At 45.2% G+C, this 20,557-nt stretch overlaps 1 pseudogene; it reads left to right on the top strand.

Annotated features, from left to right (window-relative positions):
• The window catches only part of LOC123486394, a 35,496-nt pseudogene extending 15,832 nt beyond the window's left edge, over nucleotides 1-19,664 (top strand).
• Nucleotides 19,665-20,557: the final 893 nt, after the last annotated feature.

Raw genomic sequence — 20,557 nt, 5'->3', positions numbered from 1 at the left:
ACACACACACACTCACACTGGAGACACACAAACACACTCACACTGGAACACACACACACACACACAACCATACTGGACACACACACACACACACACACACACACGCACTGGACACACACACACACACACACATACACACTGGACACACACACACACTCACACACACACTCACCCACCCACCCACACACACACAAACTGGAAAAAAAACACACTACATTTACATTTACATTTACATCATTTAGCAGACGCTCTTATCCAGAGCAACTTACAAATAGGTGCATTCACCTTATAGCCAGTGGGATAACCACTTTACAATGTTTTTTTTTATTTTATTTTTTTTGATGGGGAGGTAGAAGGATTACTAGACACACACACACACACACTGGATCCATACATACACACACTAGACACACACATACTGGACAAACACACACACGCTGGACACACACACACACGCTGGACACACACACACGCACACTGGACCCATAAACACACACACAGGAAACACACATACACACACTGGAAACACACAATGGACACAAACACACACACACACTGGACATACACAGACACAGACTGGACACACACATACACAAAAAGGAAACACACACACTCACACAGGACAAACACACACACACACTGGATACATACATACACACACTAGACACAAACACATACTGGACAAACACACACACACTGGACACACACACACACACACACACACACACTGGACGCACACACACACACAAAAACACACTGGACACACACACACATACACTGGACATACACACACTGGACACACACACACACTGGACACACACACACTGCACACACACACACACACACTGGACACACACACACTGGACACACACACTGTCACACTCGTTCACGGAAACGGACCAAGGCGCAGCGTGACATGCGTACATCTTTTAATGAGTACTATAATTTATACAACAAAAACAACAAAACGATACGTGAAGTCAAAAGGTTCACCAACACAAACCTATACAGAACAAGATCCCACAACTAACTGGTGAAAACAGGCTGCCTATGGATGGTTCCCAATCAGAGACAACAAGCCACAGCTGCTTCTGTTTGGGAACCAACCGGCCAACATAGAAATACACGATCTAGAATACCCAACATAGAAAATACAACATAGAAGCTACACACCCTGGCTCAACATTTCAGAGTCCCCAGAGCCAGGGCGTGACAGTACCCCCCCAAAGGCGCGGACTGTGACCGCGCCACACAAACACAAATCAAATCAAATCAAATCAAATTTTATTGGTCACATGCGCGAATACAACAGGTGCAGACATTGCAGTGAAATGCTTACTTACAGCCCTTAACCAACAGTGCATTTATTTTAAACAAAAAAAGAAAGAATAAAACAACAACAAAAAAGTGTTGAGAAAAAAAAAGAGCAGAAGTAAAATAAAGTGACAGTAGGGAGGCTATATATACAGTAAAATAAAGTGACAGTAGGGAGGCTATATATACAGGGGGTACCGTTGCAGAGTCAATGTGCGGGGCACCGGCTAGTTGAGGTAGTTGAGGTAATATGTACATGTGGGTAGAGTTAAAGTGACTATGCATAAATACTTAACAGAGTAGCAGCAGCGTAAAAAGGATGGGGTGGGGGGCAGTGCAAATAGTCGGGTAGCCATGATTAGCTGTTCAGGAGTCTTATGGCTTGGGGGTAGAAGCTGTTGAGAAGTCTTTGGACCTAGACTTGGCACTCCGGTACCGCTTGCCGTGCGGTAGCAGAGAGAACAGTCTATGACTAGGGTGGCTGGAGTCTTTGACAATTTTGAGGGCCTTCCTCTGACACCGCCTGGTATAGAGGTCCTGGATGGCAGGGAGCTTTGCCCCAGTGATGTACTGGGCCGTACGCACTACCCTCTTGTAGTGCCTTGCGGTCAGAGGCCAAGCAGTTGCCATACCAGGCGGTGATGCAACCAGTCAGGATGCTCTCGATGGTGCAGCTGTAGAATTTTTTGAGGATCTGAGGACCCATGCCAAATCTTTTTAGTCTCCTGAGGGGGAAAAGGCTTTTTCGTGCCCTCTTCACGACTGTCTTGGTGTGTTTGGACCATGATAGTTCGTTGGTGATGTGGACACCAAGGAACTGAAGCTCTCAACCTGTTCCACTACAGCCCCGGTCGATGAGAATGGGGGCGTGCTCAGTCCTCTTTTTTTTCCTGTAGTCCACAATCATCTCCTTTGTCTTGGTCACGTTGAGGGAGAGGTTGTTGTCCTGGCACCACACGGCCAGATCTCTGACCTCCTCCCCATAGGCTGTCTCATCGTTGTCGGTGATCAGGCCTACCACTGTTGTGTCGTCGGCAAACTTAATGATGGTGTTGGAGTCGGTGCCTGGCCATGCAGTCATGGGTGAACAGAGAGTACAGGAGGGGACTGAGCACGCACCGCTGAGGGGCCCCCGTGTTGAGGATCAGTGTGGCAGATGTGTTGTACCTCCACCCTTACCACCTGGGGGCGGCCCGTCCAGGAAGTCCAGGATCCAGTTGCAGAGGGAGGTGTTTAGTCCCAGGATCCTTAGCTTAGTGATGAGCTTAGAGGGCACTATGGTGTTGAATGCTGAGCTGTAGTCAATGAATAGCATTCTCACGTAGGTGTTCCTCTTGAGGGTAGGGGCCGGGTGGGCATTCCGCCTCGGAGGCGGATCCGGCTCCGGGCGTGACCACCACTTACTCTCCACCTCCCCGTTGCGCTCCTGGTCTGGTCTGGCACCGCTGACTGGAGCTGGACCCGACGACGGTGGACCAAACCGCACAGGCTCCGGACTGGACACACGCACCACTGGCTTGGTGCGGGGAGCATGAACGGGCCGGACCGGGCTGACGACTGAGCAGGAACGGGCCGGACCGGGCTGACGACTGGCTTGGTGCGGGGAGCAGGAACGGGCCGGACCCGGGCTGACGACGCGCACCACTGGCCTGGTGCGGGGAGCAGGAACGGGCCAGACCGGGCTGGCGACGCGCACCACTCCCTTGGTGCGGGGAGCAGGAATGGGCCGGACCGGGCTGGCGACACGCACCACTGGCCTGGTGCGAGGGCAGGAACAGGCCGGACCGGTCTGTCGACGCGCACCACTGGCTTGGTGCGAGGAGCAGGAACAGGCCGGACCGGGCTGGCGACGCCGCACCACTAGCTTGGTGCGAGGGGCAGGAACAGGCCGGACCGGGCTGGCGACGCGCACCACTGGCTTGGTGCGAGGGACAGGAACAGGCCGGACCGGGCTGACGACGCGCACCACTAACTTAGTGCGGGAGCAGGAACGGGCCGTGCGTGCACTGGGAATACACACCACTGGCCTTGTGCGGGAAGCAGGAATGGGTCGGGCAGTTTGCTCTGGCTCCGGAGTGGATCCGTTGACTGGAGTTGGACCGACCCGGTGGAGCGGATTGCTCTGGCTCCAGAGTGGAGCAGCTGACCGTGCCGACCAGGCACCGGTGGAACAGGCACGGCCGTGCCGGACTGGACACACGCACCACTGGCTTGGTGCGGGGAGCAGGATCGGGCCGGACCGGTCTGACGACGCGCACCACTGGCTTGGTGCGGGGAGCAGGAACGGGCCGGACCGGGCTGGCGACGCGCACCTCTGGCCTGGTGCGGGCTGTGCCGTACTGGGAACACACACCACTGGCCTTTTGCGGGAAGCAGGAACGGGCCGGACCGGACTGGTGACACACACCACTTGCTTGGTGCGAGGAGCAGGACTGGGTTTCCTCATAAACCTCCGCTCCCTCTGCTGCCTAACCAGTGCCTCTCGCCGTGCCTCTAAACTCTCCTTCTCCCTTATCGCTTCCTGTAACTCCTCCCTCTGACCAATTACCTCCTGCTCCCTCTGGACCAATAGCCCCCGTAACCTGGTGGCCTCCTCTCCTAGTCTGCAGATTCGCCCTGTCGCTGCCTCCTGCTGCCTAGTCGTCCATGCTGTGTGCCCCCCCAAAAAAAAATTATTGGGGTTGCCTCTAGCCTGTCCGACGATGGCCCGGTTGGCGCCGCTTCTCCTCTCCTGTCTGGTCATCCTCCCTCATCGCCCTCCGGTAGCGGAAGGCCTCCTCCTCAGTGATTTTCCCCCAACCGAGGAGGACATCCACTAGCGTAACCTCCTGTTCCATACCCAGCGTTTTCTCCTGCACACGCTGCTTGGTCCTATTTTGGTGGGATCTTCTGTCACGCTCGTTCACGGAAACGGACCAAGGCGCAGCGTGACATGCGTACATCTTTTAATGAGTACTATAATTTATACAACAAAAACAACAAAACGATACGTGAAGTCAAAAGGTTCACCAACACAAACCTATACAGAACAAGATCCCACAACTAACTGGTGAAAACAGGCTGCCTAAGGATGGTTCCCAATCAGAGACAATGAGCCACAGCTGCCTCTGATTGGGAACCAACCGGCCAACATAGAAATACACGATCTAGAATACTCAACATAGAAAATACAACATAGAAGCTACACACCCTGGCTCAACATTTCAGAGTCCCCAGAGTCAGGGCGTGACACACACACATACACTGGACACACACACACTGGACACACGCACACACACACTGGGCACATACACAAAAAGGACACACACTGGACACACACACACACTGGACACACACGCACTCTGGACACACGATCACACACACACTGGACACAAACACACTGGAAACACACACACACACTGGCCCCACACTCACACTGTACACACACACACACTGGACAAATACACACACAAAAAGGACGCATACACAAAAAGGACACACAGGACACAAACACTGGACACACACACACACACACACACTTGGACAAAGTTATATGCTGACTGTGTGTGTGTGTGTGAGTTCAGGTGTATCCCTCAATGACTGTCTGTTCTTCTGCTTACCGCTACAGTGTGGAACATGGTGGAGAGAACATAATGAAACCTGGACTTAGAAAATGTGAGTGTTGACTGCTGTGAAGAATATGACTAAGAATAAGTCTTAATTCAAGTGAAGTCAAAGTCAAAGACCACCATCATTACTTACTTGGTCATATTAAATATCAGCTGTAGTTCTACAGAAGCACAAATCAGGGACACCAAAGTTTACAAAGAGTTGCTTTGACAATGTGTGTGTCTGTGTTTGTGTGTGTGGCGTGTTCGTGTTACGTTAGAAATGTGTGTGTGTGTGTGTGTATCCAGTGTGTGTGTATGTGTGTGTTCAGGATTTGTGTTTGTGTGTGTGTGTGTGTTCAGGATGTGTGTGTGTGTGTGTGTGTTCAGGATGGGTGTGTGTTTGTGTGTTTGTTCAGGTTGTGTGTGTGTTCAGTGTGTTCAGTGTGTGTGTGTGTGTGTGTGTGTGTGTGTGTGTGTGTGTGTGTGTGTGTGTGTGTGTTCAGTTTGTCTGTGTATGTGTGTGTGTGTAATTAATGGGAATAAGTGTATTTTATATTACCATACAGTATAACATATGATCATTCAACAAGTCTCAAGTTACCTTAACTTCTCCTTTTGATACCTAGAAACATCTAAATTAAATGAATTAGTGAAAAGTGAGTTAACATTCTAATGTGAATGATGATGATTTCTAATATTGTGTCTGGTTTCATCCATCAGATGCCTGTGATCTCACACTGGACCTAAACACAGTAAACAGATTCCTCTCTCTGTCTGAGGAGAACAGAAAGGTGACATGGAGGAGAGTGGAGCAGCCGTATCCTGATCACCCAGAGAGATTTGAGGACTGGGAACAGGTGCTGTGTAGAGAGGGTCTGACTGGGCGCTGTTACTGGGAGGTAGAGTGGAGTGGGAGAGGGGCTGGTATAGGAGTGGCATATAAAGGAATCAGCAGGAGAGGAAGGCTTGATGACTGTTGGCTTGGATACAATGACAAGTCCTGGAGTCTGTTCTGCTCTGTCAACAGTTACTCTGCCTGTCACAATAATAAGTCCACTACAATAGACGTACCCTCCTCCAGCCCCCACAGAGTAGGAGTGTATCTGGACTGGCCAGCCGGCACTCTGTCCTTCTACAGAGTCTCCTCTGACAAACTGACCCACCTGAACACATTCTACACAACATTCACTGAGCCCCTCTATCCAGGGTTTAGGGTTTGGTATGATGGCGCCTCAGTGTCCCTGTAAACAATAACCATGGTAACACTGACACACACACACACTGGACACACTGGACACAAACACACACAATGGACACACACACACACACACACACACACTGGACACACACACACACTGGACACACACACACACTGGACACACACAAACACTGGACACACACACACACACACTGGACACACACACACACACATACTGAACACACACACACACACACTGGACACACACACACACACACACACTACACACACACACACTAGATTCACACACACACACACACTGAACACACATACACACACACTGACACACTGGACACTCACACTGGACACACACACACACTGGACACACACATACTGGACATACACAAACACTGGACACACATACACACACACTGGACACACAAACACACATACTGAACACACACACACACACACTGGACACACACACAGACACACACTGGACACACAAACACACTTGATACACACACTGTACACACACACACACACACACACACACACACACACACCTGAACAAACACACTGAACACACACACACTGGACACACACTGGACAAACACACCCACACACTGGACACACACACACAATGGACACACACAAACTCTGGACACACACACACACTGGAGACACACACACACACACTGAACACACACAAACTGGACACACACACACTGGACACACACACACACACACACACACTGAACACACACACACTGGACACATACACTGGACACACACACACACACACACACTCACACACACAGGACACACACACACACACAGGACACACACTCATACACACTGGACACACACACATACACACTGGAAACACACACACATAACACACATACACACTGGACACACACACACCTGACACACACACACACAGGACACACACACACACTGGACACACACACACACACACACTGGACACACACACTCACACAAACTGGACACACACACACACCTGACAAACACACACACACACACACAGGACACACAGAAACACAGGACACACACACACACTGGACACACACACACACACCTGACACACACACACACACACACACAGGACACACACAGGATACACACACACACTGGGTACACACACTCACACACACTGTACACACACACACACACACCTGACACACACACACACACACAAAGGACACACACACACACACACAGGACAAACACACACACTGGACACACACACACACACACACACACACACACACACACTGACACCCACACACAGGACACACACACAGGACACACATACACACTGGACACACACACGCATTGGACACACACACACACACTGGACACACACACTCACACACAATGGACACACACAAACACACACACACACACTGGACACACACATTGGACACACACACCTACGCTGGACACACACACACTGGACACACACACACACACACACTCACACTGGACCCACACACCTGCACACTGGACACACACACACACACAACACACACACATACACACTGGACACACACACACACAGGACACACACACTGGACACATACACACACACACACACACACACTTACACACACACAAACACACACACACACTGGACACACACACTCACACACACTGGACACACACACACACACACACTGGACACACACACACACTGGACACACACACACACACACATACTGGACACACACACTGGCCACATTTCCATGTGTTGGATTTTGATGAAAGGAAATCCCATATAGCCTACTGGACAGGACTTTGCTATGGCATCTTCTGTTCGGGTGTCTCAGTTCAGGTCTGAGCCATGATCAGAATGTGTCTCTGTGTCAATTTCCAGCCCTGCCATTTCTACCTGTCCTGATCTAGTGTTTCACCCGTGACCTCCTCACACCGTCTCACTGTCCATGTCTGCTTTTAGCTCCCACCTCTACTTCACTGTGTTATAATGGACCTTATGCTTGTTATGTCACCTCTGTAACCAGTTATCAAACATACTGACCTTTCTGACCCTATCCCATGGCCCTACTTTCTACAACTGAACATTTAAATTCCTCTATGAGTTTTGTTTAGAGTCCATTTACTTATTTATGTATTTGTTGTATATTGGGGTTGTGCCGCAGAGCATCATGGGGGTTTGTATGTGTTGAGATGATCACGTTCCAGATAAATGGTTGAACTGATTCCTGTCTCCTGTCTCATCATTATTTAATTGATATACAGACGTGGTTATGAAACCCACGAGACATAACAAAAGATTGGTGATGAGTAAGTCTGAATCTACAGGAACTATTCTGTCTGGAAGAAGTGGGTTTTTGCAACTGTTTAAAACTGTTATTTTCTGTGGTCCAGAATAGGCTAATGTTAGCACAGTGTATTGCTAGCAGAGGCAAATGCATAGTCGAGCTAGCTAAGAGAGAGAGTTAACATCGTCATGGACGGCAGAAAAGGACTCGAGACAGACATCGGAGTGGGAAAACAACGTGATTAAAAAGGAGGAATATACAGTGATTAAAGGATAGGACATTTATTCAACTGTGAAGACAAACCTTTTAATTAAAACTGCTAAATGAGCGAACTTAGGAGGAAACGTAAGTGAGTGAAGTGAATGAAGATCACGTGACTGAGGAAAATATTGCTTTGGTTGAGGACAATATTGAAGTGAGTGACAATCAGGAGCTTATTGAGAAACGAACAATTATTGGAATTGATGGAAACATTGGACAGTTTGATAAAAGTATTGAGCAGTGGAGCTCATATAAGGAACGGTTTGAATATTTTGTTCTTGTAAATGACATGGATGAGGACAACATTGTGCCTCCATGTTTTAGTGTAATGGGGGCCAAATACATTTAATTTACTAGGCAGCCTGCTACAGCCAGACAGAACAGGTAATAAGGCGTATGGGGATATTGTGAGATACTTAAAGGACATATTTCACCAGAACCACTAGTTAATGCTGAAAGGTTCAGGTTCCACAGGAGACATCAGGAAGAGGGAGAATCAGTAACAATGTTTGCTGCTGCATTAAAGAAACTACCAGAACACTGTGAGTTTAATGCTGTTCTAAATGACATCATTAGAGACAGACTAGTATGTGGGCTACGGAGTGAAGCTACACAAAGAGACTGTTGACTGAAAGTCATCTGAATTTGGCAAAGGACATTGAAATCAGTGTGTCCATGGAACTAGCTGCTAAAGAGGCTCACCAGTTGAGTTCATCAGGGACTTAGTGGGTTCATCTAACAATCCTAATCACCAGCTGATACATTTTAATCTCATACACAGGGTAAACCTTCCACCAAGGAAACATAATTTAATAGGAAATCCCAACCACTCCTCTGTGTGATCTATGTAATCAAGGTGCCTTGGACTCCTTTAATCATATGTACTGGGAGTGACCAGGGGACATGTTTTGGAAAGAGGTATCCTCATACCTTGTTCCCCCAAACTGTTATTACTGAATGATAATTCACCACTGTCATTACAGCAAAGACGTATAATATTGTCAGGTTGGACAGCAGCTAAAAAGATGTTGGAACTAAGATGGCAACCACCACACCTCATTGGATCAGCACTTTTATAGATATCATTTATTTAGAACTATCCACTGCTAGGATCCATGGGGCTAGCCAAACAACAATTGCAGCTGAAACCATAAAATAACTCCTGTAGTGGGTTTTACCCAATAGATTGACCGTTATTATATTTTTGTGCAAATGTGTACCTTGATTTACAGTGGAGGAAAAACGTATTTAGTCAGCCAACAATTGTGCAAGTTCTCCCACTTAAAAAGATGAGAGAGGCCTGTAATTTTCATCATAGGTACACGTCAACTATGACAGACAAAATGAGAAAAAAATCCAGAAAATCACATTGTAGGATTTTTAATGAATTTATTTGCAAATTATGGTGGAAAATAAGTATCAGGCCGCAAACGGGTTTAATCCGGCCGCGAGATGATAAAAAATAAAAAAATAATAATTAAAAATAATAATAATAATAATAATTTGTAAAGTATAAAAATGCGCTGCAATTTTTCAATAAAATAAACTGCTGTTCCAATTGCGTCCACTGGATGGCGCAATAGCAATTGTGTTAATCAAGCAAACTGTTTATACCGGGCAGAGCAAGTAGGTCAAGCACGTGCAGCCAATGAGCTACTCTGTTTTGCCCGCGATATTTATTACGGCTTCTACTTTTAACATGATGTGCTTTGCCACCCTCATTGCCCCAATATGTCTCTGTCAAAAAGAGAAAAGTGGACGCAGAGTGCAGAGTGTTCCAAGAAAAATGGTCATCCTATTTATTCACGGAATTGAATGGGAAAGCTGTATGTTTGGTGTGTTCAGAGCATGTTGCAGTGCTGAAAGAATATAACCTTCGTCGCCACTATGTGAGTCTTCATGCCGACAAATATGACAACTTTCAAGGACAGCGGAGATGAGAGAAGGTGAATGAACTGTTGGCGGGTCTGAAGAAACAGCAGTCTGTGTTTACTCACAGCCGAGACATCAGTGACGCTGCAGTGAAAGCTAGCTACTTCATTGCTAATGAAATCGCAGTGGCTTCAAAACCATTTAGTGAGGGGTGAATTTGTAAAAACATGCATGATGAAGGCAGCGGAGATTGTGTGCCCTGAAAAGCGGCAGGCTTTTTGCAAATATCAGCCTGACAAGAAACACAGTTGCAGACAGGATTTCCGATCTTTCAGTGGATCTGGACAGCCAGTTGAAGCAAAAAGTAAAGTCATTTATTGCGTTTTCGGTTGCAATTGATGAAAGCACGGACATTACAGATGTTGCACAACTGGCCATTTTCATCCGCGGAGTTGATGACACATTGACCGTCACCGAGGAGTTCGTGGAGTTGGTGCCGATGACAGATACAACGACAGCAGCTGATATTTTTACCGCACTCGTCGGGCGCGCTGGACAGGGTCGGAGTGAACTGGTCCCGCGCTGTCAGCCTGGCTACAGATGGTGCGCCCTCAATGATCGGGAAAAAAAGCAGGCGTTGTGACAAAGGTCAGAGAGAAAGTGCAATCTGCAAATGGAGGACGTGATTTTTGACTTTTCACTGTATTTTGCACCAGGAGGCTTTGTGTTGCAAGTCATTAAAGATGGATAACGCCATGAAGGTGGTCATCCAAACTGTTAATTTCATCCGATCCAGAAGCCTGAATCGCCGTCAGTTTGACAGCCTTCTCAGAGAGAAAGACCACATCTATGGCCTGCCATACCACACTGAGGTAAGATGGTTAAGCCGAGGTGCTGTGCTGAGGCGTTTCTTTGATTTACGAGAAGAAATTGAACAGTTCATGGAAGAAAAGGGCAAACCAGTGTTAGAATTTCAATCCGCAGAATGGATGCAGGACCTTGCATTTATGGTGGATATTACAGAGCACCTGAATAACTTGAACAAACAGCTGCAAGGGCGCAACAAAGTTGTCACGCAGTATTATGACAGCATACGTTCTTTCAAGTTGAAGCTGTCATTGTGGGAGACGTAACTTGCCAGTGGTGATGCAGCTCACTTCCCCTGTCTGAAAAATGTGTGCGCGACCCAACATGTGGCAAACATGAAGCGGTTCAAAGATAAAATAACGGGACTGTTACGGGAGTTTGAGCAACGCTTTCAGATTTATGTTTATATGTTTTTATGTTGATGTGCTATTGTTTTTAATTGGTTTTATTTTATTTGTATATTTAACCTATTCTTGACTCTGTGGTTCTTGCACTTGTTTGGGGAACAGGATTTCATTATTTTTATCTACATTTCTGCCTGAGAAATGACACCCTGATATAGTTCTGTGATCTGTGAAACAGTTCTGTTTATCACTGAGGCATTGTGTGTTTGTGTGTTCTTTGTCCTCAGAAATTTCAAATAACTTGAGGTGTTTTATGATTAATAGTGATGTTGTGCTTTTGGACACTGTTTTCAGGCTCCAGCTTTATGTTTATATGTTTTTATGTTGATGTGCTATTGTTTTTAATTGGTTTTATTTTATTTGTATATTTAACCTATTCTTGACTCTGTGGTTCTTGCACTTGTTTGGGGAACAGGATTTCATTATTTTTATCTACATTTCTGCCTGAGAAATGACACCCTGATATAGTTCTGTGATCTGTGAAACAGTTCTGTTAATCACTGAGGCATTGTGTGTTTGTGTGTTCTTTTTCTTTAGAATTTTCAAATAAACTTGTCGTGTTTTATGATTAATAGCGATGTTGTGCTTGTACTATTTTGGACACACTGTCCTCAGGCTCCAGCTTTATGTTGTATGTTGATCGTATTAAAACAAAGAAAACAATCTGAAGTTGTTGTTTTTAAGTTATATATACCATGATTTTTCCGGTCCGGCCCACTTGGGAATAGATTTTCCTCCATGTGGCCCCTGAGCTAAAATGAGTTTGACACCCCTGCGCTAGAGAAAGTTACCAGGCGTCCACTTTAGCATATGCATCAGATGCATATCAACCAGCAAGGTGCAAGGTGTGCAAACATGGTTTGTTAAATAAACGCTTGATAAATAGTGCATCATATATTGTAAAGGATTAATTGCATGAAGAAATATTAGTGGAAATATATCAATAAAATAACAACAATAGTTAATTCTACAAAGTAAAAATAAAATCGGCCTATATCCTATTTCTGTTTCCCTTACAATAAAAACATTACAGTATAATCCATCTGATCAACTTTATTTGTAGATTCAATTAGTAATAGAGTTATAGTACTTAATAAAGTCCATTTACAGTTTATTTTGACAAAGTACAAACTAAAAATATAATAATAATAATAATAATAATAATAATAATAATAATAATAATAATAATAATAATAATAATAATAATAATAAAACTAGCCAGGTGTTCAGGTGAAATAATTTGCTGTATTCCTAAACAAAAGCACCAGTGCATTAACAATTGTAAAGGATTAATTGCATAAATAAATATTTGTGGAAATATATTTATGACAAGATATAAAAACAATCATTTGTTGCTTGTATCAGACACTGTACCGCGCCTTTACACATGAATCAATCACATCTTCTCTTAATGTTTCGGGTCCACAAACAAATCAAATCGGTTGCCTGCACACAGTTTTCATGGGCCTTGTTTGGTGTGCACCTGCTGTCTTGACATTGTGTATTTTTCCCCAGTGGGAGCTGTGGTTCTTGGGGAAGAGGGAGAGCAGGACCTGCTGTCTTGACATTGTGTATTTTTCCCCAGTGGGAGCTGTGGTTCTTGGGGAAGAGGGAGAGCAGGACCTGCTGTCTTGACATTGTGTCTTTTTCCCCAGTAGGAGCTGTGGTGCTTGGGGAAGAGGGAGAGCGGGACCTGCTGTCTTGACATTGTGTATTTTTCCCCAGTGGGAGCTGTGGTTCTTGGGGAAGAGGTAGAGCAGGACCTGCTGTCTTGGCGGCCTGCTTGGTGACTGTAGCTTCTTTCTCTGCGTTCATGTGGTTCTCACCAAGCTAACATGCCAGATCCATGATGAAATGTCTCCTGCTGACTGTCTTGTCAAGGCATTGCTTGTACAACACGTGTTGATAGCAGCCATGTCGGAGCACATTGTAGAACACCTCAACAGGCCAGAGGAGAGTACCCCCTTTTACAGAGTACAGTCAACAGGCCAGCCGGAGAGTACCCCCTTTTACAGAGTACAGTCAACAGGCCAGAGGAGAGTACCCCTTTTACAGAGTACAGTCAACAGGCCAGAGGAGAGTACCCCTTTTACAGAGTACAGTCAACAGGCCAGAGGAGAGTACCCCCTTTTACAGAGTACAGTCAACAGGCCAGAGGAGAGTACCCCCTTTTTAAAGAGTACAGTCTGGACATCTGGTCTAGCATCCACACCAAGCTTTAACATAAAATAAAATAGAATAGAATAGGTTATAATTATATAGAATGATAATACTAATAGTAATAATATGAATGTAATATAATAAAAGGGGATCCTATTTGGTGTTTGGCAGATGGGAAGGCTATCTGTATATGGTAGAGATACTGTATATACCTTTGTGTGATTGTAGTCTGTCACTGTCTCCGGTTTCTTCTTCTGGTCACGCGGGTGGCAACAGTGGGGTGCATGGTGCTGAGGAAGCTAACACTTATTTATTTTACATCTGAACACCGTGAGTGTTGCTTTACCACTCTCCATCACACCGTGAGTGTTGCTTTACCACTCTCCATCACACCGTGAGTGTTGCTTTACCACTCTCCATCACACCGTGAGTGTTGCTTAACCACTCTCCATCACACCGTGAGTGTTGCTTTACCACTCTCCATCACACCGTGAGTGTTGCTTTATCACTCTCCATCACACCGTGAGTGTTGCTTTACCACTCTCCATCACACCGTGAGTGTTGCTTTACCACTCTCCATCACACCGTGAGTGTTGCTTTACCACTCTCCATCACACCGTGAGTGTTGCTTTACCACTCTCCATCACACCGTGAGTGTTGCTTTACCACTCTCCATCACACCGTGAGTGTTGCTTAACCACTCTCCATCACACCGTGAGTGTTGCTTTACCACTCTCCATCACACCGTGAGTGTTAGCTTTATCACTCTCCATCACACCGTGAGTGTTGCTTTACCACTCTCCATCACACCGTGAGTGTTGCTTTACCACTCTCCATCACACCGTGAGTCTTGCTTACCACTCTCCATCACACCGTGAGTGTTGCTTTACCACTCTCCATCACACTGTGAGTGTTGCTTTACCACTCTCCATCACACCGTGAGTGTTGCTTTATCACTCCATCACACCGTGAGTGTTGCTTTACCACTCTCCATCACACCGTGAGTGTTGCTTTTACCACTCTCCATCACACCGTGAGTGTTGCTTTACCACTCTCCATCACACCGTGAGTGTTGCTTTACCACTCTCCATCACACTGTGAGTGTTGCTTACCACTCTCCATCACACCGTGAGTGTTGCTTTACCACTCTCCATCACACCGTGAGTGTTGCTTTACCACTCTCCATCACACCGTGAGTGTTGCTTTACCACTCTCCATCACACCGTGAGTGTTGCTTTAACACTCTCCATCACACTGTGAGTGTTGCTTTACCACTCTCCATCACACCGTGAGTGTTGCTTTACCACTATCCATCACACTGTGAGTTTGCTTTACCACTCTCCATCACACCGTGAGTGTTGCTTTACCACTCTCCATCACACCGTGAGTGTTGCTTTACCACTCTCCATCACACCGTGAGTGTTGCTTTACCACTCTCCATCACACCGTGAGTGTTGCTTTTGCCACTCTCCATCACACCGTGAGTGTTGCTTTACCACTTTCCATCACACCGTGAGTGTTGCTTACCACTCTCCATCACACCGTGAGTGTTGCTTTACTCACTCTCCATCACACCGTGAGTGTTGCTTTACCACTCTCCATCACACCGTGAGTGTTGCTTTACCACTCTCCATCACACCGTGAGTGTTGTTTTAGCACTCTCCATCTCACCGTGAGTGTTGCTTTATCACTCTCCATCACACCGTGAGTGTTGCTTTTACCACTTTCCATCACACCGTGAGTGTTGCTTTATCACTCTCCATCACACCGTGAGTGTTGCTTTACCACTCTCCATCACACCGTGAGTGTTGCTTTAACACTCTCCATCACACTGTGAGTGTTGCTTTACCACTCTCCATCACACCGTGAGTGTTGCTTTACCACTCTCCATCACACCGTGAGTGTTGCTTTACTACTCTCCATCACACCGTGAGTGTTGCTTTACCACTCTCCATCACACCGTGAGTGTTGCTTTACCACTCTCCATCACACCGTGAGTGTTGCTTTACCACTCTCCATCACACCGTGAGTGTTGCTTTACCACTCTCCATCACACCGTGAGTGTTGCTTTACCAGCAGCTTCTGCCTTTGTTTGTTCACTGTTCTGAGCAGGATAGTCTTCTTTACGTTCTGTTTCAGCTCAACCGTCTCCCCACCCTGATAATCAAGTGTTTTATTGGTATCTTCCACTAGATGGCAGTAAACACCTGCTGTAACTAGACTTTGCAACAGTATGTGTTCGGTTTCTTGGTCCTGGTAACTCATGGGACCTTATTCATAAAGGCAGTGTCTCAGAGTAGGAGTGCTGATCTAGGATCAGGTCCCCCATGTCCATCTAATCTGTTTCATTATGATCTAAAAGGCTAAACTGATCCCAGATCAGTACTCCTACTCTTTATGAATATTGTCACAGGTGACTCCTCAAGATGAGGCTCATGATTTAAAAGTTATATTCTTTAAGAATCAATTAATATCATTAATTGAACTGCATTGCCATGAACAGATCTGTGACGTCTTAACTTAAAGGTACTATATAGACTTTATGGTCATTTAAATGGGGTTGAACATTCATCCCATCAGATTGTGTAAAGGATTTTATGAGTTCAGAAAAATACTGACTTGGAAGCATCTCTCTGACCTCACCCTGCTGAAACACACTCAAGTAAAGACCACATAGCTACAGTTATACGCTTGTCAGGTTTTATCCACTTTTACAGCCAATGTATGGACTGGTATCCATATGAATCAGTGGAATATACTGACTAGTTAACCACCTCCCAATAAGGGTTCAGCAAATCTATTTCATTGGTCGCATACACATATTTAGCAGATGCTATGGAGGGTGTAGTAAGATGCTTGTGTTCCTAGCTCAGGGCAGTAATATCTAACAATACACAACAATACACACAGATCTAAAAAGGAAAACAATGGAATTAAGAAATATATAAATATTAGGAGGACATCAAGCATACAGCACTAAACAGACAGACATCTCAGGACATCAACAACTCCTGGGGGGCATATCAACATTCTATATGGACTTCCTCTCCTTGTCTCCTCTCCTTGTCTCCTCTCCTTGTCTCCTCTCCTTCATCTCAACTACATGAGAGAACTGGACAGGTGAAAGCAATTTTTCCACACCTAGTACTATCTTAAGGGGCCAAGACAAATGCGCTGTAAGACGTTGGTACCCAGGTGATAATGTGTCTCTCTCCTCACTGGTTGAATGATGCCAATGGATGAACGGGCGATGGAAACGGATAATTGTGCACGTTACTTTACAATTACATTAGAATGAACTGAACGATGAGGAGGGTGAAGAGGGTGAATTTAATTTAGAACAATGGTGTAATGATGATGAAGAATTGTGGGTGTTGTGGGTGGTCTAATTATTTTTACACATTTTGCCATGTGGTGTAGAGAAAATATTGCAGTTTTAAAGCAACTATTCTGCAGTTCTACACATTTTGCATTGGGGTGGAGAGAAAATGTAGCAATTTTATAACCAATTTCATGCAATTCGACATATTTTGCCATGGGGCAGAGAGAATTATTGCAGTTTTAAAGCAAATGTCCTGCAATTTTACCCATTTTGCCAAGATTGCTTGAGTTATCTCAATTAATTCAGACGATTTTGAGTGTATACTGTCTACGGCATCTCAAAAAGGACAAATAGGACTACTGCCTCTTTTTTCACGATTTTCAAGCCAAGGTCTTTAAGGTCTTTTTAAGGGAGTATACTAGAACACTCGTTGGGTTTGTTTAGCTTGAGTTCAGCGCCAGCCGAACTGAAGCATTATTCATGAGATTGATTGATGAGTTAAAACACGGGTAAGGCCACAATACAGGGTCCCATACAATCAATACATTACTCTTGTTTTCATATCTTTTCTTGGATATCTTTTCACCGATATTTATTCATGTAATTCATCCTTTCCAATTGTTTCTGCACTATTTATCAAGCTTTGGCACTCATGTTTACGGCAAATAATATGACCGTGAGCCTTGCAGGTTGATATAATTCTCTTTTACGTTTTACTTTGTAAAAAGAAGCTGTTACTGGACTGTATTACTGACTATAACTCTATTACTAATCACATCTATAAATACTATTTATCAAATGTATTACATTGTTATGTTTTTATTGTGAAGGGAAACGAAAATATGCTACATGTTTCAGTAGGCCTTTGTAGAATATGATACAACGTCTAATCCTGAATGCCGATTGGTTATAATATAAAACATATCCTTACATTCATTTTATGTACTTCTAAATATACAACTATTCAAAATAAGTAACAAAACATTCTTAAGACATGACTGCATTCAATCCAGCAATATATTTTATTTTAGATGGTATTTATTTAGATTGATAACAACCCAGTAGATGAATCTGATGTGTATGCTAAAGGAGATGCCCAACAACGTCCCCTACTGAAGTCTGAATGGTCTATAATGCAGTGCCTTCAGAAAGTATTCACACCCCTTGAATTTTTCCACATTTTGTTGTTACACAGCCTGAATTTAAAATGGATTAAATTGAGATGTTGTGTCACTGGCCTACACACAATACTCCATAATGTCAAAGTGGAATGATGTTTTTAGAAATTAATTAAAATGAAAAGCTGAAATGTCTTCGAGTCAACAAGTATTCAACCCCTTTGTTATGGCAAGCCTAAATAAGTTCAGGAGTAAAAATGTGCTTAACAAGACACATAATAAGTTCCATGGACTCACCTGTGTGCAATAATAGTGTTTAACAGGATTTCTGAATGACAACCTCATCTCTGTATACCACATATAAAATTATCTGTAAGGTCCCTCAGTCGAGCAGTGAATTTCAAACACAAATTCAACCACAAAGACCAGGGAGGTTTTCCAATGCCTCGCAAAGAAGGGCACCTATTGGTAGATGGGTAAAAATTAAATAAAAAGCAGAATATTTATTTGAGCGGGGTGAAGTTATTAATTACACTTTGGATGGTGTGTCACTACAAAGATACAGGCGTCCTTCTTAACTCAGTTGCCGTGAGGAAGGAAACCGCTCAGGGATTTCACCATGAGGCCAATGGTGACTTTAAAACAGTTAGAGTTGAATGGCTGTGATAAGAGAAAACTGAGGATGGATCAACAACATTGTAGTTACTCCATAACACTAACCTAATTGACAGAGTGAAAAGAAGCCAGTACAGAATACATTCGCATTTCAGTCATTTAGAAGACGCTATGGTCCCCTGTGGAATCAAACCCACAACCCTGGCGTTGCAAGCACCTTGCTCTACCAACTGAGCCACACGGGACACAAATATTACAAAACATGCATCCTGTTTGCAATAAAGCACTAAAGTAAAACTGCTAAAAAATGTGGCAAAGAAATTCACTTTATGTCCTGAATAAAAAGTTGTATGTTTGGGGCAAATCCAACACAACACATCACTGAGTGCCACTGTTTTCTTGATGGTGGCTGCATCATGTTATGGGTCTGCTTGTCATCGACAAGGACTAGGGAGTTTTTGGGGGGGATAAAAAGAAACGGAATAGAGCGAAGCACAGGCAAATTCCTAGAGGAAAACCTGCTTCAGACTGCTTTCCTTCCACTGACTCCTCAGGAGAGTTCTGGACTCTGCCAGTGAGGCCACACCACCACAAGAGACTACAGGTGGCCGCCATCTTTAACCCCCCTCCTGCCTGAACGTCTTGTGGACTAGAACGCCAGTTAACCCCCTCCTGCCTGAACGTCTTGTGGACTAGAGCACCAGTTAACCCCCTCCTGCCTGAACGCCTTGTGGACTAGAGCGCCAGTTAACCCCCTCCTGCCTGAACATCTTGTGGACTAGAGCGCCCAGTTAACCCCCTCCTGCCTGAACGTCTTGTGGACTAGAGCGCCAGTTAACCCCATCCTGCCTGAACGCCTTATGGACTAGAGCGCCAGTTAACCCCCCTCCTGCCTGAACGTCTTGTGGACTAGAGCGCCAGTTAAACCCCTCCTGCCTGAACGCCTTGTGGACTAGAGCGCCAGTTAACCCCCTCCTGCCTGAACGTCTTGTGGACTAGAGCGCCAGTTAACCCCCTCCTGCCTGAACGTCTTGTGGACTAGGAGCGCCAGTTAACCCCCCTCCTGCCTGAACGTCTTGTGGACTAGAGCGCCAGTTAACCCCCCTCCTGCCTGAACGTCTTGTGGACTAGACACTAAAAGCTAAAGCAAAAACATCTGAAACTTTTGTTGTGTCCGCACACCCCACTCTTCCCGACACCACCATTCTCTTCTCTAGCAAATAAAACATCTATCTTCTGAATGAGGCTTGTAACGTCAGTACAGTAGCCTCTGCTTCAGAGAGGGGAGGGGCAGGGAGCCTAAACACACCCACTGGTAAAGACTTTCAGCTGGCAGGCAGGGAGCCTAAACACACCCACTGGTAAAGACTTTCAGCTGGCAGGCAGAAGCTGGAATAAGTTGCAGTGACAGAGTGAGGGCTTTGCATAAGCACTTTATAGCGTTTTTTTGTGTCTGACTAGAAAAAAATGCCTAGAACGTAGAAAAACGTTATTAACCAGTTGTTTTTCAAATAAAGGTTCTGTTCTGGA

Source organism: Coregonus clupeaformis, unplaced genomic scaffold (assembly GCF_020615455.1).
Source record: "Coregonus clupeaformis isolate EN_2021a unplaced genomic scaffold, ASM2061545v1 scaf1191, whole genome shotgun sequence".
Taxonomy (NCBI): Eukaryota; Metazoa; Chordata; class Actinopteri; order Salmoniformes; family Salmonidae; genus Coregonus; species Coregonus clupeaformis.
This window is presented reverse-complemented; position numbering and strand designations above follow the sequence as displayed.